Source organism: Somniosus microcephalus, unplaced genomic scaffold (assembly GCF_052327205.1).
Source record: "Somniosus microcephalus isolate GS21.2 unplaced genomic scaffold, FLI_Smic_1.0 scaffold334, whole genome shotgun sequence".
NCBI lineage: Eukaryota > Metazoa > Chordata > Chondrichthyes > Squaliformes > Somniosidae > Somniosus > Somniosus microcephalus.
In genome coordinates, this window is record NW_028225521.1 from 207,501 (window position 1) to 217,500 (window position 10,000).

The following is a 10,000-nucleotide window of genomic DNA, read 5'->3' on the forward strand; positions in this document are numbered from 1 at the left end:
GCCTCTTGGCCCGGCCGAGGTACAGCCGTTGGCTGGAGACCGCTTTCCGACTGCTGAGCCGGTGCCGCGGGGACCCACCTTGACGCGCCGGCTGTCCGAGCAAGCCAGGGGCAAGGGGCATCCAGTGGTACCAGAAGGGAGTCGGTCCGACACCGGGAAGTCGGGTGCCCGTCGCTCCGAATCGAGCCCGGGGTTTTCGTGCGTGTAACAGGGCGGGCGTTTGGACCCGGTTGTCCGGGAGCGGGTCCGCAACGGCGGGAGATTGCCTGGGTTTGGCCGGCCGGCAGTCGAACGCCTTTCGCTCCGGACTCCCGTGTCCGATTTCGGTCAGGGAGGGCTCGTTGGAAAGCCCCGGCGCTGGCGCACACTATATTATCGGCCTGGACCCCGGCAAGTTCGGGAAAGTGTCGCAGTCCCGTAGCGGCTGCCGCCCCGTCGGTCAGCGGCAGCTTATCGGGGATAACTTCGGGACGGAAAGTCCGATCCGGTCGGGGTCAACTGCCACTGAACGGGGTGGCGGGGCCGCACAGACCAGTAGCGGGCTTGTGCAGCTGCCGCTTGGCCCGGCCGAGGTACAGCCGTTGGCTGGAGACCGCTTTCCGACTGCTGAGCCGGAGCCGCGGGGGCCCACCTTGACGCGCCGGCTGTACTAGCAAGCCAGGGGCAAGGGGCATCCAGTGGTACCGGAACGGAGTCGGTCCGACACCGGGAAGCCGGGTGCCCGTCGCTCCGAATCGAGCCCGGTGTTTTCGTGCGTGTAACAGGGCGGGCGTTTGGACCCGGTTGTCCGGGAGCGGGTCCGCAACGGCGGGAGGTTGCCTGTGTTTGGCCGGCCGGCAGTCGAACGCCTTTGGCTCCGGACTCCCGTGTCCGATTTCGGTCAGGGAGGGCTCGTTGGAAAGCCCCGGCGCTGGCGCACACTATATTATCGGCCTGGACCCCGGCAAGTTCGGGAAAGTGTCGCAGTCCCGTAGCGGCTGCCGCCCCGTCGGTCAGCGGCAGCTTATCGGGGATAACTTCGGGACGGAAAGTCCGATCCGGTTGGGGTGAACTGCTACTGAACGGGGTGGGGGGGCCGCACAGACCAGTAGCGGGCTTGTGCAGCTGCCGCTTGGCCCGGCCGAGGTACAGCCGTTGGCTGGAGACCGCTTTCCGACTGCTGAGCCGGAGCCGCGGGGGCCCACCTTGACGCGCCGGCTGTCCTAGCAAGCCAGGGGCAAGGGGCATCCAGTGGTACCGGAACGGAGTCGGTCCGACACCGGGAAGCCGGGTGCCCGTCGCTCCGAATCGAGCCCGGTGTTTTCGTGCGTGTAACAGGGCGGGCGTTTGGACCCGGTTGTCCGGGAGCGGGTCCGCAACGGCGGGAGGTTGCCTGAGTTTGGCCGGCCGGCAGTCGAACGCCTTTGGCTCCGGACTCCCGTGTCCGATTTCGGTCAGGGAGGGCTCATTGGAAAGCCCCGGCGCTGGCGCACACTATATTATCGGACTGGATCCCGGCCAGTTCGGGAAAGTGTCGGCGACCCGTACCGGCTGCCGCCCCGTCGGTCAGCGGCAGCTTATCGGGGATAACTTCGGGAAGGAAAGTCCGATCCGGTCGGGGTCAACTGCCACTGAACGGGGTGGCGGGGCCGCACAGACCAGTAGCGGGCTTGTGTAGCTGCCCCTTTCCCCGGCCGAGGTACAGCCGTTGGCTGGAGACCGCTTTCCGACTGCTGAGCCGGAGCCGCGGGGGCCCACCTTGACGCGCCGGCTGTCCTAGCAAGCCAGGGGCAAGGGGCATCCAAGGGTACCGGAACGGAGTCGGTCCGACACCGGGAAGCCGGGTGCCCGTCGCTCCGAATCGAGCCCGGTGTTTTCGTGCGTGTAACGAGGCGGGCGTTTGGACCCGGTTGTCCTGGAGCGGGTCCGCAACGGCGGGGGATTGCCTGTGTTTGGCCGGCCGGCAGTCGAACGCCTATCGCTCTGGACTCCCGTGTCCGATTTCGGTCAGGGAGGGCTCGTTGGAAAGCCCCGGCGCTGGCGCACACTATATTATCGGCCTGGACCCCGGCAAGTTCGGCAAAGTGTCGCCATCCCGCAGCGGCTGACGGGCCGCCGGTGAGCGGCAGCTTATCGGGCATAACTTCGGGAGGGAAAGTCCGATCCGGTCCGGATCAACGGCAGCCGAACGGGGTGGCGGGCCCGCACAGACCAGTGCCTGGCTTGTGTAGCTGCCCCTTTCCCCGGCCGAGGTACAGCCGTTGGCTGGAGACCACTTTCCGACCACTGAGACGGCGGGGCGGGGGGCGGCCTGCACGCGCCGGCTGCCAGAGCAAGCCAGGGGCAAGGGGCATCCAACGGTATCTGAACGGAGTCGGTCCGACACCGGGAAGCCGGGTGCCCGTCGCTCCGAATCGAGCCTGGGGTGTACGTGTGTTTAACAAGGCGGGCGTTTGGACCCGGTTGCCCGGCACCAGTCGAACGCCTGTCGCTCCCGACTCCCGTGTCCGATTTCGTTCGGGGATGGCTCGTTGGAAAGCCCCGGCTCCGGCGCACACTATATTGCCGAAGTGGCCCCGGGCGAGTTCGGGAAAGTGTCGCCGTCCCGCAGCGGCTGACGGGCCGTCGGTCAGCGGCAGCTTATCGGGGATAACTTCGGGAAGGAAAGTCCGATCCGGTCGGGGACAACGGCAGCTGAACGGGGTGGCGGGGCCGCACAGAGCAGTGCCTCGCTTGTGTAGCTGCCTCTTTCCGCGGCCGAGGTACAGCCGTTGGCTGGAGACCGCTTTCCGACCACTGAGACGGCGGGGCAGGGGGCGGCCTGCACGCGCCGGCTGCCAGAGCAAGCCAGGGGCAAGGGGCATCCAGCGGTATCTGAACGGAGTCGGTCCGACACCGAGAAGCCGGGTGCCCGTCGCTCCGAAGCGAGACCGGGGTTTTTCGTGTGTAACGTGGCGGGCCTTTGGACCCGGTTGGCCGGGCGGCAGTGGAACACACACAGACACTCGCATACACTGAGAGAGACAGAGAGAAGATAGAGATACACAGAGTGAGAAAGACAAAGTCAACTCAGTAACTGAAATGTGAAAACTGACAACTGGGAAACCAAAAGTCAGAGTGGCAAATGATGAACCAAGGTGGCAAATGATTAACTGAAAACTTGTCATTCACATTTGGGACGGAATTCAGGATGGGAATGTATTCGGCCGCCTTACCGGGGCTTGGGGGTGCTGCTTTCCCGCTTGTGGAACCGAGTTGGGGTCGTCAAATGGCCTGGTGCATTGTTTGAAACACTGGTTAATGAGTTGTCAAGGTCGGAAATCATAGAACATAAGAGCAGCTCATTAACTGAAATTTTGAACATCGACAACTGGTTAACCAAAAGCCAGAGCGACAAATGATTAACCAAGGAGGCAACTCATTAACTGAATTTCGAACATCGACAACTGGTTAACCAAAAGTCAGAGCGACAAATGATTAACCAAGGAGGCAACTCATTAACTGAATTTCGAACATCGACAACTGGTTAACCAAGAGTCAGAGCGACAAATGATTAACCAAGGAGGCAACTCATTAACTGAATTTCGAACATCGACAACTGGTTAACCAAAAGACACAGGGACAAATGAGTAACCAAAGGGCCAACTCAGTAACTGAAATTTCAAAGAGGCAACTCATTAACTGAAATTTTGAACATCGACAACTGGATAACCAAATGTCAGAGCGACAAATGATTAACCAAGGAGGCAACTGATTAACTGAAAACTTGTCATTCACATTTGGGACGGAATTCACGATGGGAATGTATTCGGCCCCCTTACCGGGCCTTGGGGTGCTGCTTTCCCGCTTGTGGAACCGAGTTGGGGTCGTCAAATGGCCTGGTGCATTGTTTGAAACACTGGTTAATGAGTTGTCAAGGTCGGAAATCATAGAACATAAGAGCAGCTCATTAACTGAAATTTTGAACATCGACAACTGGTTAACCAAAAGCCAGAGCGACAAATGATTAACCAAGGAGGCAACTCAGTAACTGAATTTCGAACATCGACAACTGGTTAACCAAAAGACACAGGGACAAATGAGTAACCAAAGGGCCAACTCAGTAACTGAAATTTCAAAGAGGCAACTCATTAACTGAAATTTTGAACATCGACAACTGGTTAACCAAAAGCCAGAGCGACAAATGATTAACCAAGGAGGCAACTCATTAACTGAATTTCGAACATCGACAACTGGTTAACCAAATGTCAGAGCGACAAATGATTAACCAAGGAGGCAACTCATTAACTGAATTTCGAACATCGACAACTGGTTAACCAAAAGACACAGGGACAAATGAGTAACCAAAGGGCCAACTCATTAACTGAAATTTCAAAGAGGCAACTCATTAACTGAAATTTTGAACATCGACAACTGGTTAACCAAAAGCCAGAGCGACAAATGATTAACCAAGGAGGCAACTCATTAACTGAATTTCGAACATCGACAACTGGTTAACCAAAAGACACAGGGACAAATGAGTAACCAAAGGGCCAACTCATTAACTGAAATTTCAAAGAGGCAACTCATTAACTGAAATTTTGAACATCGACAACTGGTTAACCAAAAGCCAGAGCGACAAATGATTAACCAAGGAGGCAACTCATAAACTGAATTTCGAACATCGACAACTGGGTAACCAAAAGACACAGGGACAAATGAGTAACCAAAGGGCCAACTCATTAACTGAAATTTCAAAGAGGCTACTCATTAACTGAAATTTGAACATCGACAACTGGTTAACCAAATGTCAGAGCGACAAATGAGTAACCAAGCAGGCAACTGATTAACTGAAAACTTGTCTTTCACATTTGGGACGGAATTCACGATGGGAATGTATTCGGCCCCCTTACCGGGCCTTGGGGTGCTGCTTTCCCGCTTGTGGAACCGAGTTGGGGTCGTCAAATGGCCTGGTGCATTGTTTGAAACACTGGTTAATGAGTTGTCAAGGTAGGAAATCATAGAACATAAGAGCAGCTCATTAACTGAAATTTTGAACATCGACAACTGGTTAACCAAAAGCCAGAGCGACAAATGATTAACCAAGGAGGCAACTCATTAACTGAATTTCGAACATCGACAACTGGTTAACCAAAAGACACAGGGACAAATGAGTCACCAAAGGGCCAACTCATTAACTGAAATTTCAAAGAGGCAACTCATTAACTGAAATTTTGAACATCGACAACTGGTTAACCAAAAGCCAGAGCGACAAATGATTAACCAAGGAGGCAACTCATAAACTGAATTTCGAACATCGACAACTGGGTAACCAAAAGACACAGGGACAAATGAGTAACCAAAGGGCCAACTCATTAACTGAAATTTCAAAGAGGCTACTCATTAACTGAAATTTGAACATCGACAACTGGTTAACCAAATGTCAGAGCGACAAATGAGTAACCAAGCAGGCAACTGATTAACTGAAAACTTGTCTTTCACATTTGGGACGGAATTCACGATGGGAATGTATTCGGCCCCCTTACCGGGCCTTGGGGTGCTGCTTTCCCGCTTGTGGAACCGAGTTGGGGTCGTCAAATGGCCTGGTGCATTGTTTGAAACACTGGTTAATGAGTTGTCAAGGTAGGAAATCATAGAACATAAGAGCAGCTCATTAACTGAAATTTTGAACATCGACAACTGGTTAACCAAAAGCCAGAGCGACAAATGATTAACCAAGGAGGCAACTCATTAACTGAATTTCGAACATCGACAACTGGTTAACCAAAAGACACAGGGACAAATGAGTAACCAAAGGGCCAACTCATTAACTGAAATTTCAAAGAGGCAACTCATTAACTGAAATTTTGAACATCGACAACTGGTTAACCAAAAGCCAGAGCGACAAATGATTAACCAAGGAGGCAACTCATAAACTGAATTTCGAACATCGACAACTGGGTAACCAAAAGACACAGGGACAAATGAGTAACCAAAGGGCCAACTCATTAACTGAAATTTCAAAGAGGCTACTCATTAACTGAAATTTGAACATCGACAACTGGTTAACCAAATGTCAGAGCGACAAATGAGTAACCAAGCAGGCAACTGATTAACTGAAAACTTGTCTTTCACATTTGGGACGGAATTCACGATGGGAATGTATTCGGCCCCCTTACCGGGCCTTGGGGTGCTGCTTTCCCGCTTGTGGAACCGAGTTGGGGTCGTCAAATGGCCTGGTGCATTGTTTGAAACACTGGTTAATGAGTTGTCAAGGTAGGAAATCATAGAACATAAGAGCAGCTCATTAACTGAAATTTTGAACATCGACAACTGGTTAACCAAAAGCCAGAGCGACAAATGATTAACCAAGGAGGCAACTCATTAACTGAATTTCGAACATCGACAACTGGTTAACCAAAAGACACAGGGACAAATGAGTCACCAAAGGGCCAACTCATTAACTGAAATTTCAAAGAGGCAACTCAATAACTGAAATTTTGAACATCGACAACTGGTTAACCAAAAGCCAGAGCGACAAATGATTAACCAAGGAGGCAACTCATTAACTGAATTTCGAACATCGACAACTGGGTAACCAAAAGACACAGGGACAAATGAGTAACCAAAGGGCCAACTCATTAACTGAAATTTCAAAGAGGCTACTCATTAACTGAAATTTGAACATCGACAACTGGGTAACCAAATGTCAGAGCGACAAATGAGTAACCAAGCAGGCAACTGATTAACTGAAAACTTGTCATTCACATTTGGGACGGAATTCACGATGGGAATGTATTCGGCCCCCTTACCGGGCCTTGGGGTGCTGCTTTCCCGCTTGTGGAACCGAGTTGGGGTCGTCAAATGGCCTGGTGCATTGTTTGAAACACTGGTTAATGAGTTGTCAAGGTCGGAAATCATAGAACATAAGAGCAGCTCATTAACTGAAATTTTGAACATCGACAACTGGTTAACCAAAAGCCAGAGCGACAAATGATAAACCAAGGAGGCAACTCATTAACTGAATTTCGAACATCGACAACTGGTTAACCAAATGTCAGAGCGACAAATGATTAACCAAGGAGGCAACTCAGTAACTGAATTTCGAACATCGACAACTGGTTAACCAAGAGTCAGGGCGACAAATGAGTAACCAAGGAGGCAACTCATTAACTGAATTTCGAACATCGACAACTGGGTAACCAAAAGACACAGGGACAAATGAGTAACCAAAGGGCCAACTCATTAACTGAAATTTCAAAGAGGCTACTCATTAACTGAAATTTGAACATCGACAACTGGTTAACCAAATGTCAGAGCGACAAATGAGTAACCAAGCAGGCAACTGATTAACTGAAAACTTGTCATTCACATTTGGGACGGAATTCACGATGGGAATGTATTCGGCCCCCTTACCGGGCCTTGGGGTGCTGCTTTCCCGCTTGTGGAACCGAGTTGGGGTCGTCAAATGGCCTGGTGCATTGTTTGAAACACTGGTTAATGAGTTGTCAAGGTCGGAAATCATAGAACATAAGAGCAGCTCATTAACTGAAATTTTGAACATCGACAACTGGTTAACCAAAAGCCAGAGCGACAAATGATTAACCAAGGAGGCAACTCATTAACTGAATTTCGAACATCGACAACTGGTTAACCAAAAGACACAGGGACAAATGAGTAACCAAAGGGCCAACTCATTAACTGAAATTTCAAAGAGGCAACTCATTAACTGAAATTTTGAACATCGACAACTGGTTAACCAAAAGCCAGAGCGACAAATGATTAACCAAGGAGGCAACTCATTAACTGAATTTCGAACATCGACAACTGGTTAACCAAAAGACACAGGGACAAATGAGTAACCAAAGGGCCAACTCATTAACTGAAATTTCAAAGAGGCAACTCATTAACTGAAATTTTGAACATCGACAACTGGTTAACCAAAAGCCAGAGCGACAAATGATTAACCAAGGAGGCAACTCAGTAACTGAATTTCGAACATCGACAACTGGTTAACCAAGAGTCAGAGCGACAAATGATTAACCAAGGAGGCAACTCATTAACTGAATTTCGAACATCGACAACTGGGTAACCAAAAGACACAGGGACAAATGAGTAACCAAAGGGCCAACTCATTAACTGAAATTTCAAAGAGGCAACTCATTAACTGAAATTTTGAACATCGACAACTGGTTAACCAAATGTCAGAGCGACAAATGAGTAACCAAGCAGGCAACTGATTAACTGAAAACTTGTCATTCACATTTGGGACGGAATTCACGATGGGAATGTATTCGGCCCCCTTACCGGGCCTTGGGGTGCTGCTTTCCCGCTTGTGGAACCGAGTTGGGGTCGTCAAATGGCCTGGTGCATTGTTTGAAACACTGGTTAATGAGTTGTCAAGGTAGGAAATCATAGAACATAAGAGCAGCTCATTAACTGAAATTTTGAACATCGACAACTGGTTAACCAAGAGTCAGAGCGACAAATGATTAACCAAGGAGGCAACTCATTAACTGAATTTCGAACATCGACAACTGGTTAACCAAAAGACACAGGGACAAATGAGTAACCAAAGGGCCAACTCATTAACTGAAATTTCAAAGAGGCAACTCATTAACTGTAATTTTGAACATCGACAACTGGTTAACCAAAAGCCAGAGCGACAAATGAGTAACCAAGGAGGCAACTCATTAACTGAATTTCGAACATCGACAACTGGTTAACCAAAAGACACAGGGACAAATGAGTAACCAAAGGGCCAACTCATTAACTGAAATTTCAAAGAGGCAACTCATTAACTGAATTTCGAACATCGACAACTGGTTAACCAAATGTCAGAGCGACAAATGATTAACCAAGCAGGCAACTGATTAACTGAAATTTTAAAATTGACAACTGGATAACCAAAAGTGGGAACTCATGCTTCGGACGGGCTTACATACGGCAGGCTGACGCCCGGCAGAGGCCCGGGCTTCGCCTCCCTTGCGTAAGCGACCGTCTCCGAATCGATTAAAGGCGTAAAATCGGAGTTCAGAGCGGGAAAATTTTTTCCCGAAAACGGCCGGAAAAAAAAAAATGTCTCCTTTTCCGCCGAGCAGGGTGGCATTCGAACGGGCACGGGAAGCCGCGTCTAACGGTGTAAAAACGGCTTGGCTCCGACGCGGGAGTGCGGAGATATGGCCGTTCAAAGTTGTACTGGAAGTCCGGAAGGAGAAAAATTTGACTGCCTGTAGCCGAAAAAAGTTCCAGCGGTCGGTCACAAAAGTCAAATCCGTCCCGCTGATTTGACACTTGTCATTTCTGGCAGGGGGGATTGGCGGGGTACCTGGAGAATGGTAGGAGGTGGTTTTTCGAGACTTTATCTGTTTTCCAGATTACTGTCTAGGGCCTCCAGGTCTGCAGAGACCGACCCGGGCTGCCGTCCAACCGACTTTTAACCCTTTTTGGGTGGAAATTTATTTCCATTTTTAACCAATTTTCGGGTTTTTGGTCGGGCTTAAAAACGGCAGCCTGACGCCCGGCAGAGGCCGGGGCTTCGGCTCCCTTGCGTAAGGGACCGTATACGAAACGATTAAAGCCGAAAAATCCGAGTTCAGAGCGGGAATTTTTTTTCCCGAAATCGGCCGAAAAATAAAAAAATTCTCCTTTTCCGCCGAGCAGGGCGGCATTCGAACGGGCACGGGAAGCCGCGTCTAACGGTGTAAAAACGGCTTGGCTCCGACGCGGGAGTGCGGAGATATGGCCGTTCAAAGTTGTACTGGAAGTCCGGAAGGAGAAAAATTTGACTGCCTGTAGCCGAAAAAAGTTCCAGCGGTCGGTCACAAAAGTCAAATCCGTCCCGCTGATTTGACACTTGTCATTTCTGGCAGGGGGGATTGGCGGGGTACCTGGAGAATGGTAGGAGGTGGTTTCTCGAGACTTTGTCTGTTTTCCAGATTACTGTCTAGGGCCTCCAGGTCTGCAGAGACCGACCAGGGCTGCCGTCCAACCGACTTTTAACCCTTTTTGGGTGGAAATTTATTTCCATTTTTAACCAATT